The sequence below is a fragment of the Epinephelus moara genome, chromosome 9 (genome assembly GCF_006386435.1).
Source record: "Epinephelus moara isolate mb chromosome 9, YSFRI_EMoa_1.0, whole genome shotgun sequence".
NCBI lineage: Eukaryota > Metazoa > Chordata > Actinopteri > Perciformes > Serranidae > Epinephelus > Epinephelus moara.
In genome coordinates this window covers 23,852,596-23,869,799 of record NC_065514.1, presented here as the reverse complement: position 1 = coordinate 23,869,799, position 17,204 = coordinate 23,852,596, and positions in this window count along the sequence as shown.

Here is a 17,204-nt window from a genome sequence, read left to right as displayed (position 1 = left end):
TCAACTTCGATAAACCTCAGGAGAAACATAAATGAAGATTAGAAATGCGCTTTATTTTATTAAGTATGTTTTATTGTGGTGTTTAAAAACTGCACTTTCATATACCAGTAATCCCATACAATCGTATTGTATATTGTACCATTTTATGTTTTGGTCAACATTCCATAAAAAAATCCTAGACTAGATGCAATGTGTTTTTGATATGATAATCTGATATATGACATTTACTGTATGTCATAGCCAAGGGCATAGGTTTAACTTCAAGACTGGGGGGTGAGACATATGTAGAGGAGGGTTTTGGGGTCATCCCCCAGAAAATTTTGAGCATCAAACACTTAATTTCCTGCTTTCTGATTAATTTTTATGCACCAGTTTATGTTGTAAATGTCCTTAATTTTTGCCAAAATGAAAGTTCTCTGCTGCTTTCATGTTGTTATTGAGGGAGACAAATGCGCATCTTCTAAACACACCCAAAATCTACACCTATGGTCATAGCAAAATAAATATGCTGCATAATTATATGGTACTAAAATAGCAAATACAAAAGAAAGCATGCAGTAAAATAAAATTAAAATACATTAAAATGAAATAAAATAAAAAATAACAAAATAATAATTTGTTAGAAATTGCCATATTTATATCAGACAAAGTAAACGCATAAAATTAAATTAATTTAATCATGTTTATTCACATTTTTTCATAAATTTAGGCCAAAACCATATGTGTAAAAAAAAAAATATTTATTATCTATTATTTTTCATCTCTAACACATGAAAAAAAATTGTTTTCGTCTCCACTGCATAATTAGTTTCTCTGTTGATGTCATTAATACTTTTTCCAATAAATAAATATTCGGACTGTAATATATTGTGCGTATACAATTCATGTATGTGTGTATAATCTCTCAGTGTGTTTTTATCACTCTGCATGTCCTTGTGGGTGCATATTAATATCTTTTCATGCTGCTCTGCTTACGCCATAATTCTCATATATATTTATGTCCTTGTGTGGATTCCATTCAATTAGTGTAATTAGAGGTTGAGTTGAGTATTCTGTCTTTTGCTGCATTGTTTTTTTTTTTTTACCCATTATCTTTTTCTGTCCATGATTGTCTTTCCTTTTGTTGTGTCCATGTGTCCCCTCTGGATTTTATTATGTATTCAAAAAATATCTTCTTAGATGGTCAAAAAAATCTTATATTCCCACTCTACATAAACAAGCATACACTGTACGCACACACACAGGCATCATACATGCAGATGGCTGCCTTTTCTTTTATTAAGGAACTGCTCATCTATAATGTGGAAATCATGCTCTGCTGTTATTGATTGGGGTGGTGTACTGTTTACCAGCAATGGCAGCAAGACCATGAGTATATTTGAACATATATATTTGTTCGGTGTGTGTGTTTTTATGTGTCAGTGTGTGTGTGTGTGTGTGTAAGCTGTACCAGACACTCCAGTCTATTGGATTGAGATTCATTCGCTATTTAAGGGTCAGGGTTCGGGCCACGTGTGCGCTGCATGCCTCACTGATCAATACCGCCGCCACACACCCTGCCTGACCCCGGCATTTTGTCACCGTAAATCCCCGAGCTCCCTTTTCTCCTGTTCGCCACCCCCTCATCCCCATCCTCCTCTTTTTTTGCTTCTTAAGTCATTGAAAGAAGTGATGGATTCAAGGGGGAGCACTTTGTAAGATCTAAATACATTTAATGTAGCCCAGGATGGCCCTTTGATGGTTAAAGCTCAGAGATTCAAGTGATGGTGTTGTCTCAGGAGGGATGTGCCGAGGGAGGTTGACTCAGATTGTGTGAGGAGAAAGTTGGAAAGGCTTTTGATGTTGACATCATGTGGGACGATGAGCAGTAAGAGCCTGATCTAAATGGAAATTTGGACTTATTTCTGCAAAAAGAAGTGTATTTTATTTTAAGTGATATACACAAAATACACAGCTTTTGCAGTGAAGCCCTACCAAAACCATACTGTGTAAGTTATGTTGGTTATACTAAGAGTGATACACCGTACTTATAACCAATAAAACTGACCCTAATCCCAACTAAATTAGTTTTGCCAAATGTTGAACCCACAAAATGAATCAGAAACTATATACTGAGATTTTTTTAAGGTAGATAATGGCAATTAGTCGACACACAGAGAAGTGAAAATACAGTGTCGTCAGTGTTTTCATTTCCAGGCTTCCTTTTTCTGCATCTTTTAAAACAACCAAATGGCCAGATAAAATTTTGGCATTCTGCAAACTGCGGATACATTACATTTGTACACTATTATGTAGTGGATACATTGAAACTTTAAATTTTTGTTTCAACAACATGTGGTGGTGTGGTTTGGCAGGTGTCTGCTAAGGTGTCACACCTTTCACAATCCCCTCCACCTCTCCATGACAAAGCCAGCTCATATAGTTTTTCTCACACATTATATGACCGAAAAGGAGCAAGGAGAAGAAAACAATCTTATTTTATCTGCACCACTCACGAAACACAAATGTGGTTTGTCAGTTACAGTTAATAACCAATACTTAGTTACTTCAGCAAGAAACATGAATAAATAAATAAACAGAAGAATCAGAAGCCATACACAATGTCCCCTTTAACAAGGGAGCAGCTTTTACATGACACCTCCATATAGTCCAATTGTTCTTTCTTTACACATTTTCTTAAACTGAAAAATATTTACACAACCCTTTAAATCATTCCGGAAAGAATTCCACAGTGTAACGCCCACCACAAAAATATACATCTGTTTTAATGTAGTCCGCGCAAACTGGTGCTTAAAGTGAAATTTCCCTCTATGCTCATTATCCTCTGAAATAAAAACCAACAACTTTTGTAAATGTTCTGGTAACACTCTGCATTTTGCTCCATACATATCTAACAGTGCCCGTAACTCAACCAATAATGTAACCAGTGGCTGCATGTTACTCATGAATGCGTTGCCTTACACCTCCACACAGTAACTAAAGTATGGCAAAATAAGTGAACAGTACAGAATTCTCATTGCCTTGTGATCTAACATATACTTTGCTTTGTTCAAAACAAAAATATTCTTAGATACCGTTGTCTTTACATATTCTATATGAGATTTCCACAACAGTTTTTCATCCATTATCACACCCAGAAATGTGAACTGAGACACTTTTTCAACGAAAACTCCATCGATAGACAATGAAACCATTTAATCCTTTTCTTTGATTAGCAAAAATCATCATAAACCTAGTTTTAGTGACATTTAAGGATAACTTTCAGTTTGACCATTTCATTTGTAATACCTCCTGCTAACACTTTTAAATAATCTCCAGAAATAAAAAATTGTGTCATCTACAAACAATACAAACTGCAATATATTTGACGTTTCACATATGTCATTGATATAATTAATACAAAATAAAAAGTTGAGGCTCCAAAACAGAGCCTTGTGGGACTCCGCATTCAATCTTTAGTAACTCAGAGCTACACCAGCACACTGTCCATATTGTTGTCTGTTATCTAAATAACTTCTTAACCAGTTTAGAAGAACTACTCCTCTCGTACACTATATAAATCTACAAACGTTGACATGATTCCTATGAAATTTAGAAATGTAGTATATTTGCGAAAATGTACAATGCCAGTATTTCCCTCTGGCGACTGGTCTGTTCAAAACCATCAAACGTGAACACACACAAATACACACATAGTCATGCACATCCTCATGCACAAGTACGCAAATACACACCCATGCAAAAATAAAAACACATAGCACATTTGCCCTTCCTTAGTGTCCTTCACACACGCTCCTCATTCCATACAAAATGCAAACACGCTGCCCTTTCACCTCTCATCACTTCTGCTCTACATACCTCCCTTCCTCCCTCCACCTCCTCATCCTTCCCTCCTTCCTTCCTTCCCTCCATACGTCTCTCCATCTCTAGGGCCGACGGTGGCAGCCGTCACACCGCGCAGACATGTCTGCCTGTCTGCTTTGATATAGTGGCATAAGGTTTGCCTGATCACCAAGGTCAGGGACGAACAATCTATTCAATCCACTCATTATTATTAGGGGTATAAATAAATTTGGATGGGAGACTGCACCTTGAACCTTGAACCTTTACCCCGGGCTGAAATTTATCTTTTTACCGTTTTTTCCCCTGTTGCTTGGTGACAAAAGGTGTCTCCTCCTCAACCTCGCCGCCGCTCCCTCTCTTGTGGCGTTTGGTCCAAGTGTGCGACAAATCCATTAAGTGAATGAGATGGATGCTGCCACTCTACATATGCAATATTCAGAAATACCGTTTACAGATAGACAAAGTTAGACGGATGTAGCAGTTTACCAATGCATGGCACTAATATTCTTTTTTTTTTATCATTGAAACAGATAAATACAATCTACAATCTACGACTTTTGGTCTGCTTGGATGTACATATAGCTTTTTTTTAAATATTTATTATATTTTAAAAAATGACACAGCCAGATGACTGGGTGGAAAAATAAATACTGTGTTACAGTCAATCCACAATCTGTGAAGTTGGTTGACGTAACACCACAAACCCTGGACAGAAATTGAGAGCATAATGCTGTCCTACACCTTTAAGGTTTGGTTACAACATGTCAAATGAGAAGTTGCTTTGGTTTAAATAGACTTTGGGAGAGATTCCTTTCAGTGCTGTTGAAATATGCATTGGTGGGCGATGTCTTTACACTGTGCAAGATTAGCTCTGTTTGAATGTGTGTATGTGGGTTACTCTCAGAGCTTTTCAGATGTCTAACCTCAAAATCACAACATGGAAATCATGCACTGTACTGTATTCTGCTCCCGTGTTAACATTAGTTTGGCGTCTCCCTCTTGCTTTTGTCCCTGATCTCCTCCCCGCCCTCCCTACCCCCAGAAACCAAATTATAAAATCATCGAGAGCATGATGAGATTGCTGCTCGGTTATTAATCTTCAATAAATACATCTTGACCCAGGGATTAAGTGTGTGCCCTCTCCACCCCCTGTCCTCTCCACCCATCGCCCGCCACCCCCCACCCCCCACCCCCCACCACCACCCCAACACACACCACCCTCACTCATCTCTCCAGAGATGCTTTGACATGAATTATGAAAAAAAAGGAAAGAAAACAACAGCCGAGGGTTGAGGGAGAGAGAGGGGCTGGAACAAATGTTCCAACCTGGATTGAGCGTTGGGCGACTGATGGCGGCGACCTTGGGGGGCCCTTCGGCTGAAGCGGGATTACTTCTTCTCTCTGGGAAAGACAAATAGCATGGCTGCAAACAGTCAAATGGAAACCTGGGCAGTCATATTCAAGATGGGAACAATAAATGAATTTACAGATGTGGCGTTTTTCAGATGGTTACATTTAGAAAAATTATATAAAACCTAAAATTACAGCATCAAAATGAATTATACCAACACCTTATTCGAAATATAACCATACTCTATACACAATTATTAATCATAACTAATTAATCAGACATGAACACAATCATACCCATCTGTATACACAGGTAAACTGTGGGACTGTTGCTGCTTTATCATGTGACAGATGTCTTCCTGTTTTGTCAGGCCTAATGAGAGACGACCTGGCGCCTGCCACATGTTTCTGGCCTCATCGATTACCTGTTGCCCCCAGATGCAGCAGCACCTAACAGGGATGAGCAGGGGAGGAATAAGGTGAACTCTAAATGGTGGATACAGTTGGGAAATGTAAAAAGAAAACCACAAATTGACTTTTTAATTTGGAAAATGTCATTAAACATGCACTTGATTTACACTGCATAAAACTCTCTGTGTGAATTGTAATGACATTAAGCAAAACATACAGAATATGGTGTGTTGTATGGGAGCCGGCTCACCATGGTGTGACCGCCAAAAATCAAAACACCATTGCTTATTTCTCAGGATATTGCCACCACCTGGAGTGCATTATTGCTAGTTCAACGTAGCTTCATTATGAACACTTTTGAGTAGTTTTTTAAAAACAGCGATGACACAAAAAGCTTAAAGAAATGCTTTGGATATTTTGGAATTTGCATGCTTTCTTCCAGAGAGTTCGATGTGAAGATCTATACCACTCTTATGTCTGTCCGTTAAAAATTAAGCTACAGCCAATAGCTGATTAGTTACATTATTCCTCTCATCTCCAACGCCTCATTTTGAAAGGCTCTTAACAGCCATAGCCCATCAGTTGTAGATGCATAGGGCACGCCTCTGTCTCTACTTTTGCATCTTAACATCTTGATTTTTCGACCAGACACAGAGAGACTAGATGAGAGATTGTGATTATTTTTGAAGTGGTATAAAGTGGAGTAAAGAGGCAACATAAAAAGGCATATAATCTTTTTAAAGCTGTAGTTGGTAACTTTTATAAAACAACTTTTTTTTTAAATATTTGCTGAAACCGTCACTATATTCACATAGCACTAAATGAGACAGATCAACTGTGCCTTCGCTATTGCCTTGTAGCGATTCAAATGGCCTTACTGCATGTAAACAAAAATCAGAGGAGCCTCTATCGCAACTGTCAATCATGTCAGAAACTGCTCGTGAACTGCAGTCAGACTGTCGAACTAGGCAGTGCTGATCAAATATGAATCAAGATTCTGTTGCTGCATTGCCTATTTCTCGAACAGCGCTGCCTGGTTTGACTGTTGGACCGCAGTTCCTGGAGCCATTGACATTAATAACTAGCTGCTTTAGAGACTCCTTAGCTCTGATTGGCTGTTGCTGCCATATTACGATCTGATTCTAGACAATGCCAGGAAGTGGGAAGAGGGGGAGGAACATAATTGTTGTCCTAGACTATCTGTCCCATGAAGTTCTGACAGTTGACAGTGACAGTTTGACCAAAAATGACACAGTTATTTTCATAAAAGTTACCGACTATAGATTTAATATATGGCCTAAGGTTTTTTTTTTGTTTTTTTTTAAACTGTAATGTAACTAGTGTTAGCATGATGCTGCGAACCTTTTGATGACACCTTTTCACTCCACTTTTGTTCCCGCTTCAAAAAGAAACCCACTCTTTCCTCTGGTCTCTCTGTCTCAGGTCAATCAAGCTGTTCCACATAGAGCTCCCCCTAGAGGCCTGGAGAACTTCCGTTGTGTTGACTGGACATGTAGCGTTTTGATCTTGTATTTGTTTTTAGGGTTGTTTTTGACTTTTTTCTGTATTTATAACGTGTTCACTTTAAATTTATTTGTTCTGGCTTTCTGCAGCACTGTTTCTATTTGAGCATATTTTCGGTTTTGGATTTCCTGATGTATTTATTTATTTTTTTTTTCTTAATTGGGATAATTTCTGAAGCTGCAACACTTGTCTCCAAATAAAAATGTTTTGGGCTATATGTTGTAGGCCATAGTGCGTCTGCCCTTTTTGGCCTCCGTATAAACAGCTAACTAGAAACAACACTAAAGATGGTCAGTATCCTGCCCTCTTTGCCCCACTGTGAAGCAATATTGAAATTAAAATGCTAACAAGCAAACATGCAGGGCTTGCCCTCCTCGTCTCTTCTCCCCTCCCTCCACTTCACGCAGGCAACAAAAGTGAGCCGCGGGTGCTACAACTAGCCTCTCCTTCCTCTGCCACTTCAGCTGCTGGCTTCAAAAACAGCAATTATACTAAGTGATTTATCGCCTCCTTCAGCCAGAGATCAGATCCGACTCTGTGTCAGGAAGACACTCTTTGATGATCAAGCAGTGCATTGTTGGTTTTATATCTGTTGTTAGCGATAATCGTGTGTGTGTGTGTGTGTGTGTGTGTGTGTGTGCGTGTTACCTCAGATATCTTTGGGTTTTCCAACTTTTGGATGCAGGAATTCTCTGTCTCCCATCCCTCTCTAACTTTTGGATGCAGGAATTCTCTGTCTCCCATCCCTCTCTGGCTCCTCCCCTACTACCCCTTGTGTCGCTGAGCGGTGACAGCTGAGCAATGGCCTTTCCCGGGCGTAGCGATAATTGAAAAGCGTGATGGCTGGCTGCTGGTATAGCGACCATCTGTGAGTCTGAGTGGTTTGGTGAGTGTTGCGTTCGTGGGCGGGGAGGTCGAGGGTTATGTGAGAGCCAGACAGCCTCCCGTGGGGAGCTGTTAACACCTCATAGATGCTGAAAAGGCCCCAAGATGGCCCTTTGCTGAGCCAAGGCTCCTAATGAGAAAAAGGGTGATTATCCCACTGTGAGGCAAATATAAACACGTGCTGTTATGAATCCCAACAACAGTAATAAGACAGAAAAATTAAGCAGAAACATGGTTAAGGAATCAGTATTTGAAATTGTTCATTGCCAGTGTACAAACACAGGTTTGTCCAAAGCAACTGCCTTAATCATTGTTGTTGTATTCTCCAACGAAATTAGTTTGTGATAAACCAACAGAATTGTAGATGGATAATTTATCACCTATAAAAAAACAATTAATGCTGAAATGATTCCTCAATTATTCAGCTGATGCATGGAAAATTAATTAAATTCAGATGGGACACGCATTTGTTTTAGTCATTTATCAAAACAGCGTCAATATGCAAAGTACCTGCTTTCTTTGTTTTCTTTTATTTAAAAAAAAAGATTTTTTTTTAAAAATGTTGGTCAAAATAAATAAACAATTATATCATTATAAATCAGTTTGGGCTCTGGTAACTTGTATTTTTTTTTATTTTGCCCACTCCATGCTGTAAAGGATTTTAAAAATAATAATGATGATGATAATAAGAAATAATAGTTGTTGAAATTATGCACACTTTCATGTAATTTGGTCAATATCACTGGGCTCACATGCAGCTCAAATGAAACTGTAAAGCAGTTGTTAATGAGGACACTTGAACAAACATGCTGTTTGAAAATCAGTATGCTCCTCATGCACACACTCCCGGGTTAATGCCTGTATGAAGTGCTTCGGAAATTGCATAAAAAATGACAAACATCTACAGTAAACGCCAGCAGTGAGAAGAAGAGCGGAGTGATACATTAGCCAATACATTTCTAATATGAATGTTCCTGAATGCATTTCAGTCAGCCATTGCAGACAGATTACCAGATATTGCATTCCCGTCTAAGAATGAAATGAAGAGATAATTATGCGGCTGGCGGGTAATAGAGAGGTGGAGCCGTGATGGATTTGATTAAAGTTGTCAGTAAAAACACACGCTAATGACCGTGTTGATTAGTTAGATTGCTTTAATGCTGCTGCTGTCATGGCAGTGGTGCAGCCAAGGGGTGGCCAGAGGGGGGGTCACTGCCACCCTGATACAATCGCTGCCCACCCCCACTGGCTCCTCCTCGCGTAAATAATCAAAAATAATTGTGTTTTGTTCCTTATGATCAGTGTACGCCTTTAAAATAAAGCTGTATATTTGTCTTTTTAAAGGACAACCGCAGGATGTTTTTCTGTAGGCTGACATGGAAATTAGCTCCGCCCTGCTTCCCTCGTCAAGCCTATGGGATTATTTTCCTTTGGATTTTGGATTATTGCAGAAAATAAGCAACACATTCCCACGTCCAGATACAACGTGCAAGGTACCCTGGGTGTGTTGGTTGTTGACGTTCTGGGACATCATGTCAAGTTCTACCTGTTACATACAGTCTCTTTCAAAATAAACACACTACGTCAGTACAACACCGCAAATTGACCTTTTTTCCCTTCAACAACTAATGCATGTGGTTAGGGTTAGGCAACAAAAAAACTTACATGTTTTGAAGATAATCTTCACAAATAAACACTGGTTTTAATTTTTGAAGCCTATATCTAATCACCAGAGGTAAAGAGCTAACGTTACACTATAAACAAACTACACCAAAGTCGCACGACCTAACGTCACCACAACAAAGAGGCTGTAAAGCCGTGTTCAGCGTCATGATGTCTGCAGTCTCATTTAGCAACTTATTAGCAACTGGCTTTTTTTTAGACACATTAAAGCTTCAAAATTCAGAAGTGGGTCTTCACTGACATTTTTTATGTCGTACAACAAAACATGAACGTCTCTGTAGCTTGTGTTAACCACAGACCTTTGGGCATCAAACCAAAAACCCATTAAAAAACTCACTCATTTGAGATTAGGAGAATGGAACCGGTAGGTTGAAAAAGATACATAACACGGTTAAACAGGATTGTAGTGGACAAGGTCATAGCCATGGAGTCAACACTGGGAAGGACCAAATCAGCCTGGGGATCTGAGGGAGGAGATATTGACGTTACCTTTTCATGCATATCCTGACTGAGGTACTGATAGGTACATTAATGGATGCTAAAGCAAAGCTAAAGAGAGGAACATGCTCATAATGTAATGGGCTGTTGCAAGAAAAGAGTTTCCTTCTTTTCCACTCTTTTGCACCCAGCCATCCAACACACCTGCTGGCCATCAGCTCATCACCTCTCTCGCCTTCCAGCTCACTACACACCTGGATACAATCAGTTCATCACCCCACAGTCGGCCTATATCAACCCTGGTTTTCCCCCCACTCATCACCATTTTGTGTTGTTATTAGGAAATTAAACAATTTTCTGATAATTTCTTGGGGAAAAAAATCCCACATCACATCATATTATCCCTCTCTCTTAGTTTTCGCTCACCCTTTTTTTCCCACATCTGCCTCTGTAAAACCAAAAAGCTGCGACCCCGCCAGGATATTATTCATGAACACATTTGCCTTAATTGATTGATATCTGTAGCACAGATAATCCACCGTGCTCCTCCTCCTCTCCCCCCCCCCCCTCCCCGGCATCCCTCCCCTCCTCCAGAGGTCCCAAAACGAAACGCTGCCACCATGCATCCATGCATACATTTACACACACACACACACACACACACACACACTCACCCACATGCACGCAGCAAGCAGCCTCCCCTCCGTTGCTGCTCCATTAGGTCTGAATTGTAGCTGTGATGTGTGGGACCCAAGGGAGGTGTTATTGTCAGACCTGATTTACTCAGCACCATCTGACATGGGGGGCTCGTGTGTGTGTGTGTGTGTGTGTGTGTATGCATATGAGAGACAACAGGCGTGCTGCCAGGCTAAGAGTCCTTTACAGAGAGGACAGTCAAAAGCAACAGTTTAACAGTAGCTGCAAAGCAATAGGCAACCTTTACAGTCACTGGGATATGAATTCATATTTCATGATTTACACCTTGTCGTTTATATTGTGTAATTGTTATACTGTCAGCACTGGTGACTTTATGAGGAATATATTTTTATTTTTGTCGTGTAATTTAAAAGCTATACATTATTACTGCAATCATTTTGAATATAATAAATACACAAATGACATTGTATACTTTAAAATCCTGAATTTGACATCACCATTTAAATGCATACATTTTTAACAACTCAAGTTAAAATACATCACTATTACATTTTATATAATCCTAAAAATGCACTGCACATTTAAGCAAAAGTCTTATCTGTAGAATTATACTCTTGTAGAATGAAATATAAGAAAGCATTTAGAGATTAAATCGTTTTAATGAAAAGAACTATTTCTGAAGTCGCATGCTAATCCAATTACAAGTGGTATTGGTGGGGTTATTTCTCATTATGTACCATAGTTTATGAGAGGATATGAGACTCAGCATTATGAGGAATTTAAAAAAAATTTGGTGACATGTTCAGTTGCAATGCAAATTAGTAGAAATCATTTAATTACTGTGTTCTCATTTTTGTGCATATTAAAGACACGAACATTTGTGAGGACACATTGATTCAATAAATGGAGAGTGTGCGGTCCATAAGAAAAACTGCAGTGCTTTTACACAAAGACAAAACAAAAGGCGATTCATTTTTGGAATTTGGGAATGGGTGAGAGAAAAGACTCGGACAAAATTGCCCTCTTTATCTTTGTGTACGTAAGCTGCCAACGGCTGTGGGACATTTGGAACAGGACTCTCAAAATGTGAGACCATTTAAGGACAACTTAATTTGAGGTAAGTAAAAGCACCAAGCTTGTAATGACACACTGCTCAGTGTAAAGTGGATTTATAAATGTTGAAGATTTGAAAGCCATTTTAATAAATATGAATGTGACAGTAGTTTGTTGTGTTAATAATAAATGCTGTGTTACTTACTGTAATGGAATTGTTTTGTGCTCCAGAACTGCACTGATAATTAGGTTTACCATCAGAGGTGGAACCAAGAAATTATTTTGCAAGTCAAAAGTAAGCCTCAAGACTTTGCACTCAAGTCCCAAGGTAAGACTGACAAGTCCCAAATCAATTCCCAAGTCCTTAACTTTGAGTTTCGAGTCTTTAAACAGGTCATAATGTGCCCTTCACCAAATGTAATGCCATTTTAACAATGGAATAATATATTACATTTACAAAAATCATTAATGCTTTTAATATGTTGTATTTATTTGTTAAAACAAGTTTGTTGGAAGTTGTTGGCATCTCCATTTGTAATTTTCAACCTGCAGGTTTTGCATACGGCGGTGTGTTTTTTGTTGTACAGATACAAAACACAGACATGGACATAGTATACAGACAAAATTATCTTTGGTATCATTTTTTCCAACTGACGCTTAGTAATGTTACATTTTGTTTTTAATGGTTCTCTCCTGCAGCTTGACTGGGTGCTATTGGAGTAGTTTAAACAAAGTGGATCATCTCGGGAATTAAGTGTCAACTTTCTGATTGACTTAGGAAATTAACGGAAATTAATTGATTCATGGCACACTTTTTAAAACATACTTTTTCATCTTTGGGCTTGAGGGAAAGTATCAAGTATTTTCAAGTCCCAGTCAAGTCACAAGTCATTAGTGGTAAAGTCCAAGTCTAGTTGCAAGTCTCTTTTTTTTTTTTAAATAAATTTTGTCAAGTAGAGTCTAAAGTCATTAAATTTGTGACTCAAGTCTAACTCAAGCCCCAATCATGTGACTGGAGCCCACACCCCTGTTTACCATTAAATCATATTAATTGTTTCCCACTTAAACTGAGGTTATGTCATTGTAAACAGGCAAGACCTCAGAGGATCAGATGTAGATTAATTAATTAATTAATTAAACCAACCCAGTCTCACTCCGAAGTTGTTGAAAAACTGATGCTTGGGCAGTGACTTGCAATCAGACACCAAAGAAAAAAGGCGTCCTTTGACGTCGACGTGGTTCGTAGCTGGTTGCCATCACAGCGAGGCAGAGAGAAACACAGCGGGACGAGAACGAAAGTTAAGGCGTCGAAAGTCCAAGTGGAGTGGGTGGGTGGGAGGGATGGTCGAAGGATTCAGTAAACATCGACTTTCACCTGGGAGAGCGGTGCTCATGTCCTATAATATTATAAAGCCAAACCCTGTTTTTTTTTTTCTAAACCTAACCACGTGCATTTTTTGTTGGAGGAAAAAAAAAGTCAATTTGCAGTGTTGTACTGACGTAGTGCATTTATTTTGAAAGAGACTGTATTTAAATGTTACATTTCCTGTGAAAACGGAAGTGTATTTTGAAAGAAGACAATGCATGTATAGGCCCTGACACACCAAGCCGATGGTCGGCTGTCGACCAAAGTCAGGCTGTCGGTGAACGTCTGTCAGCCTAGTTTTTGCGGTGTGTCCCGCACCGTCAGTCGGCCGATTGAGCATGTTGAATCGGCGGCGGAGCTAGTCGGTGAGAGAGATCACTCTGATTGGCTGTTCAGGTTTTATTTCCTCGCCTCTGTAGTGAGTGAATCTGCCTGTAGAGAAACCGGGGCTAACCGGTGCTTCCTCCAGGCTCCATTTCACTCAGCTGCCCAACAGATCTGCTGCCTCTCCCACTATCCCACCCATTAACCTGAATAACAAACTGGAGCTAGCTGGGAGCGGCTAACTGGCTGTGCTTCCCTTCGGCTCTCCGTTTGAATCCAAACGGAGAGCCGGAGCTAGCTGGGAGCGGCTAGCAGAGCATTAGCCTCAGCATGATGGAGGGACACACAGCCAGTTAGCCTCCGCTAGTCTCTAAGCTAGCCCCGGTTCTCTGTTTGGATCCAACCGGAGCACCGAGCCTTGGTTTGTTATTCAGGTTAATGTGGGAAGAAGCAGCGGGTTAATCGGGCAGCTGAGTGAAGCTGAGTGAAGTGGAGCCTGCGGAGGAAACACCGGGACCGTCTGAATGTCATAGTCCATGGAGGTACTGCGGTGCTCGGCTGCACAGATAGGTAACACTTCGGCTGACAGGATGTACCACTCTGTCACTCCACTCTCTCTCACACAGGCGCAGAACGTACGTGCCACTTGGCCGTCGGATGTAGTCCGTGTAGTGTGTTCAAATGCAACTGACAGAGGACGACGTGAGGCGACGTAGACAACGCAACAGTTGGCTTTCGTCGCCGCTAGTTCTTTGATGTCGGTTTGGTGTGTCCGCACCTTAACAGGCAGAACTTGACACGGTGTCCCAGAACGTCAACAACCAACACACCCAGAGTACCTTGCACGTTGTATGTGGACGTGGAAAGTCCATGACCAAACATCGATATGTGACGAGGTCAGAGTGAGAATGTGTTGATTAAACACATTTTCATTTGTGTTTTTTTTTTAATTTGTTTTTTATCCTGCCTCTATTTATCCCCTATTTATTATCAAGTTATAATTCTGGAATGTGAAAAAGTTAATCCTCAGTATCTCAAAACTGCTCTGCTCTTTATAGAAATAATGTTGTTATTGAAGTCAGACAACATTTGACCTTCAAATAGCTTTTAACTTAGAACAACACTGATCACATCACAACCAGGCACAATTTTTGTTAACAGCGCTTCGTTTTATTTTTTATTTCTTTCTCAGTTTTCTTCCCCTGCACATGTAATTGCTTTTAATAACCTTTGTGCATGCCACTGTGTTAAAGATATCTCGTTGTATCTTGTGTCTCTCAGCATCCTCATTTTCGGCATCACCAGGAGGAAAAGCTATTCTCTCACACAGCTTTCCCACCATTTACTTAATTATTGTGAAGCTCCTTTCATTCATATTGTTGACACTAACACCTCACTGAAAACTCCTTTTCTCCCCCTCTGCCACAACTCATCTGACAAATTGCATAGCTGACTTAATCTAATTCTTTACACAGAAAACAGTGGATTTTCCAGCTCAATCTGAAAGAGTGGGGTGAGGTAATCCCAGTTATTCCTTAGAGGAGTTCATCCCGTGGTCACCAAAATCTCACACCTGCTTTGTGACAATGCTGTGTAGCATTTTGAAAACTCCATTCAGTAGTGCATGTAGCATTATAGGTGGCCCATTGCAAGACACTGATGTCTTCACTGATCAAAACAGAACCACATCCAACAGCGAGTTCCTCCTGTTTGCTCCGTCGACAACAAATCGGCCTGTCTAACCCCAAATACAAACAGTTTAGTAAACTGACCAAAGTGGGTCTATCTAGAAGATTAACACAGCCTTTGACACTTCACTCTCACCCCCATACTGTCTTTGCCAAACTCTCTTTGGGTCACGTTACACACCTGTCGCTTTTGCGAGGCAACAATGATACCTGCCACTCAGCTGGAAGGATTCAGCTGGATATCCTGTCTGGTGTTCCTTTTCTTGTTCTGGGAACCTGAGGAGCAGAGCGGGCAGCCATTAACGGTGGAGGAAGTTGGAGGTTGCACTCCAAAACAAAAGGTTTGAGGGCGGCTGGCTATCACCTTCATGCATGTCATACTTTACAGACCTGCACAAAAAGCTGCACATGAAAACAGACACTCAACACGCAACAGTATTTACTTTGAATGCTTTGTTTAAAACTGTCAGAAACATCAATTATTTTGTCCCACAGTTGTCTGGTTTTGCGTTAATGAAGTATAGCATAAATAATTTGAGTATGACTATTGTTATTTTAAATTGTGGAAAAAATAGGGGAGAACAGGGCTGGTTGTCACATTGGTTGATTGTCGTGTTTATTGGATCACACTCCTCAGAGGTCACTGTTAAAAATGTTGGTAATGAAATTTTCAGCATGTAGTTCTTAGCTTAGTCGTTTGCAAAAAATTCTTTTCAGGGTTGGTTGTCACATTCACTGTTCTTTGTTTTGTTCTTTGTATTGTTATATATGGATAGAAATGCACTTATAGGATTTTTTATAAGTTTATAAGTAAGTGATTTTTCCTGCATAATGTTTTCTTGATGCATGAGCTGGTTAGGTTGTTGTATTTCAATGAAATTTAACTTTTTAAAGTCATTTTAAGGATTGCTTAATTTTTTTTAAATCAATTTTTCCTCGATAAGATAACATAGGGAGAACCAACCCCATAATGTCGGACAACCGACCTCACATTGGAGTTGGTCGTGACAAGTGTACAAGACATACTTTACAGTCCATATCTTTTGAACAGAATAAGCTTCAGGAGAGTAAGGTCACTCAACCTGGTCTCATTCCAAAGTCGTCAGAATCCTTGGTTGGTGACGCACGGTGTAAGACACAGACAAAAAAAGTTGTATTTTCATGTTGGCCCGGTCAGCGGCTGGTTTCCATTATTGTTAAATGGCTTCTGGTGGCATCAGGGGGAAACACGGCGGACAATAACATAAGTAAAGGCGGCGGAAGTCCGAGTAGGGCGAGCAGGAGGGGTGGTGGATGTGTCCAACAACCACCATCTTTTACCCGGGAGGTCGGTATTTGCCTCGTGCAAGATTCAACGAGCATGTGTTGGCAAAACGTAACCACATGCTTTTGTGGTTGAAGGAAAACAAATACCAATTTGCGATGTTGTAACGAAGAAGTGCATTTATTTTGAAAGAGACTGTGTGTAAACTGTATATTTCCTGTGAAAACGTAAGTGTATTTTGAAAACAGACAGTACATGTAACGGGCTGAAGTTGACACCGCGTCCCAGAACGTCAACAACCAACGGACCCACCTTACCTTGTTTGCTATATCTTGACGTGGAAAGACCATGACTAAGCGTTGATACGTGAAGAGCACTACCAAGGTGCCCAGGAGGCGATCTCTCTTGATCTCTCTATTTAATGCATGTATAGGCGCTGTTTGTGTATGTGTGTGTTATTCAGGCCTGTGTGTATATGACAACAGAGTGAAAAAAAAATAGAATTTCCCTTTGTGGTTAATAAACTGTTCTTGTTCTTCTTTTTCTTCCTCTATCCTAGTGTATTCATACACATTGTGAATACTGTTTAAACAGTTTATATATATCTGGTGTATTCATAGCCCTTACTGTTTATTTTACATACTATTTATTCCATATTTTATTCTCTACATACTCAATACATCATTGCAGTATTTCGCTTGTTGCACCTCTGCTCAGG